The sequence below is a fragment of the Lactuca saligna genome, chromosome 3, assembly GCF_052625555.1.
Source record: "Lactuca saligna cultivar CGN05327 chromosome 3, ASM5262555v1, whole genome shotgun sequence".
Lineage (NCBI taxonomy): Eukaryota > Viridiplantae > Streptophyta > Magnoliopsida > Asterales > Asteraceae > Lactuca > Lactuca saligna.
The window spans coordinates 52,160,806-52,169,443 of NC_136419.1; positions in this window are offsets into that span (position 1 = coordinate 52,160,806).

The following is an 8,638-nucleotide window of genomic DNA, read 5'->3' on the forward strand; positions in this document are numbered from 1 at the left end:
GATGGTGTCTTTCCATCAAATCTTTGTGCATTTCAAAAGGGTAGTGGTACTCATATGACTTTTGGAGCTCAGTTGTTATCGTGGCCATCATGATACAAGCCACTTTCATGGCATCTCTCTCATGAGTCCGGAATTCAGCGGTCTCCTCAGGAATAGTAGTTGACTCATCAATATCCTTTAACTCCTTATCGAGGACATATTCCTTGTCCTTGTAGCGTGTGACCATCCTGATGTTCTGGATCCAATCCATAAAGTTGGACCCATCAAAGATGACACTCCCACATAGGTTCATGAGGGAAAAGGAGCCAGTAGGATTTGAGCCAGAAGTAGTGTTGTTGAAAGACATCTGGAAAGAAGAGAACAAGTTTACTTTAGATATAAAGATAGCCTTTAATAAAACACCCAAATGTAATATTAAGTCTAGGATCTAATCACAATATATCATAGCTTAGAAGAGGTATGTTGTAATCTAAGCTATGACATATTTGAAGGGTAGGTGAATGACGATTCACCAATTTCCACCAAAAATGAAATATAAATTATTAGTTTTTAATTGGTTTTAGAAATTCCTAGATCCTTCTGAGATTCAATGAACTTTTCAAAGGCATGTTTCAATCTCGAGTGTGCCCTCCAAGTTTTGTGACTCGGATACCGAGGATCACAAAACGAGGTGTGAAGTAACCATGCAAATTACTTGGTACCCTTAAAGTTCATCACTCAATCGATGTGCCGGTTAACCACACACGCTCCACCGATACTATGATAAACCTTAAGTCACCCTTTCCCTACCTTGTTAAGTCTAAGTTAGTGTGTCGGTTAACCACACACGATTCACCAATGACTTAAACAAAGTGTAAAGTGTAATTTCGTGGATTAGCACCTTATTCACATTTTCCTAAAGTGACTAAGATTGGGAATTCAATAAAACATTTAGTTACTTTATAAAATTCATCATACTTTTAATGATAATTTATAAGTCCTTGTCCTACCTGTTCATCTAACGACCCTCCACCGATCAAGGAAGTAGTGGGTGAGAGTGGACACCATTAAGCTGTCATTTTATAGGCAACAACCTTCTACCCCCCTTATAGACCGGCTTCGTGAATGAGGCTTACTCGCAGTAAGACAACTTGCTCTTATATATATATATATATATATATATATATATATATATATATATATATATATATATATATATTATTAACTTATAATATTATAAAGTATAAGGGTTGAATTTTAACTTTTAAAATTCTAGGGATTGGGGTCTACTTACTGGCTCCAGTTGATCATACACTTCGCATCCTCCTTTCTTATTTTGAAAACCTTTTAAAATCATTTTGAAAACACTTTCCTTAGTTTGAGACTTGATTCACACAAGTGTTCCTTCAATTCACTCAAAAACCAAGACTCTGATACCAACTTGTAACACCCGTAAAATTCATGCCAAATTTAAACCTTTAAATCATTTAAAATCGTTCAGTTATTACAATGTGTTTTCAAAATAGCTTAAACATCAAAGTTCCCATAAATCAAAATTATCAATCAAAGAAGTGTACGGTCACGCCTTTGCCTTCCCATGGTCATCCGCTGAACCTGAACCAATAAACTGAAATTGTAAGTTCGAAGGCTTAGTGAGTTACCCCCAAAATACCCATACACACAACAATACACATACAATAACAAATAACATGACATTGCTCCAATCATCCATTGGGATGGATTACCCCAGGCCCTCAACCATCGGGTTGGAATGCCCATATACTATGAGTCAAATCATCCTCGAGATGGAATACTCTCAAACCACAACCATCGGGTTGGAATGCCCACAAACAATACATATATAACAGATACTATGGGTCCAATCATCCATCAGGATGGAATACCCCATGCCCTCAACCATCGGGTTGGAATGCCAACATACGATACATATATCACAGATATTATGGGTCAAATCATCGATCGGGATGGAATACTCCAGGCCTTAACCATCGGGTTGGAATGCCAACATAACCAAGCAAACATGTGCACCTATGTCAGATAATCATATAACAATATATAAAGACAACATACTAGGTTCCTATCATCCTCGGGATGGAATACCCTCAACTACCAATCAATCATATGCACATATAATAGGTAATCTCCTACCAACATACAAACAGCCAGACCATTTATAGGTCACTAAGCATGTCCACATCCGATCTACCAGGATACCGATCTAACAGATCATACTAGCATATAACCATCCTATCTACCAAGATACTGATCTAACAGGTCATACCAACATATAACCATCCTATCTATCAGGATATCGATCTAACAGATCATACTAGCATATAACCATCCTATCTACCAGGATATCGAGCTAACAGATCATACCAACATATAACCATCCTATCTACCAGGATACCGAGCTAACAAATCATACCAGCATATAACCATCCTATCTACCAGGATACCGAGCTAACAGATCATACCAGCAGCAATACAAACAACAAATCAAAGGGATGGCCTTGGTTCCTTAGACCCTTAAGTATATTGAGGATAACTCACCTCTCAATGTCGATCTGAGCTGAAGAATCAAACTCCCGAATTGCTGCCTCACCAACAATCCGAACTATCCAAATAATAAATGCCAATTCATTACACAACATAATAATCTTGACTAAGGGTGTACATACAATCCATCATGTCCATTCTCTTTATTAGGCCAAGGCCCAATGCCAATTCCATAACCTTGAAAGTCCTTATGCAAATCCCATTATTGGCCCAATTTACCAAACTGGGCCTAACTCCCTAATTGGGCCTAATTCCAAGATCCACTTTCAATTCTTGGCCCAAAACATAATATTCATAGAGTCCAACAAAGGCCCAAATCCTACTAATCCATAAACAACCCGAAGTCCAAATGCCAAAGGCCCAACAGAGGACGTACGCGGGGCGTCTCATCAGATGTTGACCACTATCGGGGTGGTTGACACAGTATGCTAGGCATACGAAATTTACGCTGGGCGTATGCGGGGTTTCGCCAAAACCCTAATAAGTGCTTAATGGCTTAATCACTTAAGCCCAAACTTCAGATCCATCGACCAAATGTTCGATAGGACTATAAAGTCTCAAACTTTACCACTTTGGACGTCTAAAAAGTTCTTAACACATGGTATTAATCCATTAAGACCTTCCTACTTCATGCATGAGACAAATCTAGCTATTGGGACACCATTTTTATCACTTAGGACGTCTTCTAAGATCTGAAAGGACAACTCATTTTGTCCAAATCATGACATGCACCATTTGAGACTTTTGGGACAAGAATGCTTCCAAAAAGCTAAAATGACTAGATCTAACTCAAACAAGTATAAAGTTCCAAGATTTTTACCTTTTGGAGTTTCTAGGGCACAAACCAACTTCAGATCTACAAGCTTGATCTTCTTCTCCAACTCCTTGATGCAACACCCTTTTCTTAAAACACTCAAGAACACTTAAAAAGCTCAAATGCTCAAGGAAATGGCTTAGGTTTAGGGAAAATGATTGTAAGCAGTGGAGGCTAGGATAAGGGAGGATCTTGTGCTCATAATGTTGTTTATGTAGTCCCCAAACCCTAAATATTAGGGTTTCCTTCTGCCATGAGTACGCCCTACGTACACAGGTGTACGCCCAACGTACTAGGTCATGTCGAGTACGCTCAGTATACCCTTATGTGTGCGCAACATACTCCTCCTAATCCTAATAATTGAAATTTAGCCCTTAGTCTTTCATGGCTTCACCCTTCAATCCCCATGGATTATAAATGACAAATCTTGGGATGTTACAATATTGAAGTTATTTCTGAGATTTGAGTATATCCTAAGGTTTTGACTTCAGATCTAGACACTCATGAGCTAATGATGCTTAAAGTTGCCAACTTTATCAAGCCTTGGTCTTTCCCCATGCCCTAGACCTCTTTTGGAGCTTAGTTTTGGATTTTTTAGCTTCTTAACACCATGTATGGACGTAAAGTTAGCAACTTTACGTGATATTCCAGCCTTAGGGGACAGAATCTATGTTTTAGAAGTGGTGGACTCAACAGAAAGTGACTTAATGGATTAAGACTAAGGGGACTTGATGAGTTGTTCATCCAACTCGGCTAGTTTGATCATGGTCCTCCGATCTTTCGGATTTTTGAGCAACTCGATGAGTCTAGAAGATGACTCGGTGAGTTGGCCTAGGTTTTCTGAGTCTGAAGAATGAAGAACTCGACGAGTTCAAGGAAGGACTCGATGAGTGGTATGGAAAAGTCCCGATTTTGTTATAGGAAAGAACTCGACGAGTTCATGAAAGAACTCGACGGGTTGGATCACGATTCAAGGTTCCTGATTCATGGAACTCAAAGAGTTGATGGACCAACTCGGCGAGTTGAGTCAACCAGGATGTTGAATCTAACCAGAATGTTGACTTTGATGTTGACTTCGACTAAGGTTGACCCTTGGAGGGTTATGAAGTACATAATGGATGCTAAAGGATTGTCTCATGTAAGGGTTTGCACCCAATTTGGAAATTTTGGCAATTAGTGGGCCGTTACGGATTTTGGATTTTTTGGACTTGATTGCTTTTAGACTTGGGCCTTAGTTATGTATCTTACTGGGCCATGGGTAAAAAGGTCATTTTACCCCAAGTATGGGTTAAGGATTATGGTTTAGGACCCATTTGCTAGTTGGGTGATATTGTGGTATTGACAACTTGAGGAGTTGCCAGGGCAGCAATAAGGATTTCTTGCAGTGGACTTCAACAATACGAGGTGAGTTACCTTTCGGTAAAAGTGCGTTGAAGGCACCAATACTGCCCACTAGTATGAGTTGTATTAGAGATGATTGTATTTGTGATATCTATTTGGTATGTCACTATTTGTTATGATTTATGTGCTAGTATGCTATTATATTATGTGATAGTGGTAGGAGGGGTAGGATAGACCCCAGTACCAGTCGATAGGGCCGAAGGGGTATGCCAGTACCCAAATCAGCTAGGAAGTATATGACTTATGTGTTTATGGGCTAGCATGTTATATGGTAGAAGTAGGGGTGAAATAGTCCATGGTACCAGCCAACAGGACCGAAGGGGTAGGCCAGCACCCAGATATGTTAGGAGCATTATATTTATATGCTAGGATATTATGTGGTAGTGGTAGGGGTGAAATAGTCCCCAGTTACTATTTGAAAGAGATGAAAGGGTTAGGCCAGCACCCAAATATGCTAGACAATTACCGGTTGAAAGAGACTGAAGGGGTAAGCCAGCACTTAGATATGCTAGGCGGTTACCAGTTGAAAGAGACCGAAGGGGTAGGTCGGGCACCCATATATGCCTGATGGTATGTTATTTGTATGGTGTGTGGTATGATGGGGGAACTCACTAAGCTTCGTGCTTACGGTTTTCAGTTTTGGTTTCAGGTATTTCATTTTCAAAGGAAATGATTCGACGATCGCAGCGCATCACACTATGTTTTCCGCACATGAGATATGTGAGATTACACTCTGATATTGTTTTATGATAACACGTTTTGATTATTGACATGTTAGGTTTTGACATGGGCTGTTATTATGGATGTTTTTTTTATTGTTGGTTTTATAATAGCTTAATTAAAAATGAAATTTTTAGTCTTGAATTATGGGATGTTAGAAAACACTTAATGATGTCCTATATGTTCTAGAGATTTAGAAGAAATGAGTTCTTTGATGGTTATTGAACAATCATGGATTTTGCTTGGTGTTTGAATCTGATAAGTTTGTATTAACTAAAAAGTTATGTTATAGGCAAGGGATATGCGGATGGTGGAATGTTTAAAATTCTATGTAATGACTAACAAACCTGAAAGCAATTAAATGTTTAATTCTTCCGCTTACTTGCTTGAGTCTTCTAATGTGTGGCATGCTAGACTAAGACACGTTAATTTTGACACATTAAGATGGTTAATCAAATTTGAACACATACATTTAAGTCAAAACATGGACGAAACACATTTTTTGAATCAAAGTCAACATGCCAATCATTCAATTTTGTTGACAAGATACCTAAACCCCTTGGATTAACTCACACAAATGTGTGTGATATGAAATCGAATCCATCTAAAAGAGGAAATAAGTACTTGATCACTTTTATTGATGGTTGCACTAAACTATGTTTTGTATACTTACTTAAAAGTAATGATAAATAAGTTCAAAGTGTATAAAAATGTAGTTTAAAATCAATTCAACAAAAAAGACTCAAGGACTAAGAAGTGATTGTGGAGGTGAATATGTACATAACTATTTAAAGAAGTTGTAACGTCCGAAAAACACAACCAATTTAAAATTTTCAAAACAACACGATTTTCATTAAAATGTTTACAAAAAGGTTTTCAATACAATTCATTTAAGTATTTCCAGAATCATGTCGTTACGAAATCATAAGGAGCGGTACGATCGCGCCTTCGCCTTGCCACAGTCTCCTGAAGAACCTGAAAAACATTAAACCACAACTGTAAGCCCGAGAGCTTAGTGAGATACTCCCAAGATACCAACCACGCATACGCCCTTCCAGGCTACGACCTTCCGGTCCAAAACATATAAATCATACATAACATAACAGAACATAGAACAACCATGCATATCGGGTCTAACGTGACTGGTCCGCCGTATCGGGCCTTCAGTCCTTCGGATCCATCCTCCGGGTCTAGTCATGTCCTTCGAGTCTACAGTGGGGTTGGTCCGCCCGCATCAGGCCTTCAACCCACCTGGTCCACTCTCTGAGTCTACAGTGTGACTGGTCCGCCCGCTTGGGGCCTACAGTCGGCCTGGTCCACTCTCCGAGCCTCGGCACGTCTGGTCCGCCCTCATGGGGCCTACAGCCTGTCCGGACCGCTCGCTGGGCCTTCGGAATAACCGGTCCGCCCTGGGTATCTTGGCCTACAGCACAAAGCAGGACCCGCCTCAACCCATCTCCAGTCCAAACAACCATGTGCACCAACATACATTCATATAACAGTCATAATCAGCAAACCGAGTAAACAGATCACATAGCATATCATTACTCTAACCGGGCTACCGACCTACCCGTTCACTAGCATAGCATTACTCTGCATATCGATAACTGACCTTTACAAGGCCCCCTAGCATGTATCATCCTAACTACCAGGATGCAGACACAACCAACAACAACATGATAAACGTAACTAAATCTCAATACAATAAAGGGCCGGCCTTGGTGCCTTAGACCCTGTTGATATAGTGAGGATAACTCACCTCGAAACTGACGGCTGAAAAGATAAGATCCCGTTGCTTCGAATTCTGACACAACTCCTCCACTCCAAAAGATGCCTCAATAACAGCTAAACACGAATCCAAGCAAAGCCCTTTGATCCAAACCACCTCTCCTTCAAGATTTCTCCAAGCAACACCTCTCCAAGTTCCAATTTGCTCCACCAATGCTCTTCTCCACGAGATTAGGGTCTCTGGAACTCAAGGGGGGAATAAGAGAGGCTGTGGAGGGGTATAATGTTCTTTATATAGGGCTCAACCCCGGAAATTAGGGTTTTCTTCATACAGCACCTACTCGCCGAGTCCACCTTTGGGACTCGCCGAGTAGGCCACTAGACACGCGACCCAACTGCAACCTGACTCGCCGAGTCCATCCATGGACTCGCCGAGTCACCCTCTAAACTTACACTTCCAGCCCTTCAATTCTACTCTTGCGATTCCGGGATGTTACAATTCTCCCCCACTTAAATTAGGCTTCGTCCTCGAAGCCTTCGGCATCTCATCTTCAATTTACTTCCCACTATGCGCCACTTGACCTTGACCGAACCAAGTCCCTCAAAGTACAACCATAGAACCAGAAGCTCACTTTCTCCTTCCATACGGTGTTCCCCACCATCTACTCGAACCGGCACCCCCTGTACCCTCCGATAACCACACTCAACAACCGAGAATTACCCATGATGCCTTACTGCTCCAATTCTCATCTTTCACTTGACTCACATGGCTATAAAGCCACGCACCCTCGGATTCCCGATCCGAATTCCACTCTACCCTTACCCTGACGACCGAAGGACCCATTCTTCCATTTCGGAGCAACTCCCCCGAGTTCTCCTATCGCAATCACACATACATGCTGATCTAGCTCTGGCACCCTCAGGTGCGGATAACCTGATATACAGACGATATCCTCAACATCCTTCCAGGATAAACCACCGATACATACCCAGAACCCTGATCATGATCTCACTGAGAGTCCAAGACTCTTGCTCTGCATCCCTTCCGAACTCCCCTCCCTGACTCCACGTTGCGATATTCCCTCTGCGCCCAAAGCAACATATCGAGTCGAATAAGCTTATATTCCGCCGCCTAAACACACTACTCAAAGATCATCGACGGACCACAGTGATCGCAACTCCACATTGCCGCTTTCACTTCCGTGAATTCGCTCTCCCTTGCCGGAGTTTCATTCCTCCCTCTTCCCTTACCAAGGAAACCACTCGTCTGCCCGCTCATCACGACAGGCACCCTGGTGCCCATCCTGCGCCACATTACCTCCCTACAGCGCACTAAACATCCATGCGCTACCGCTACTCTGCCTCTCATCACAAGGGCTCTCAAGCCCATGCACTACCTTTACCGCTAATGATCGC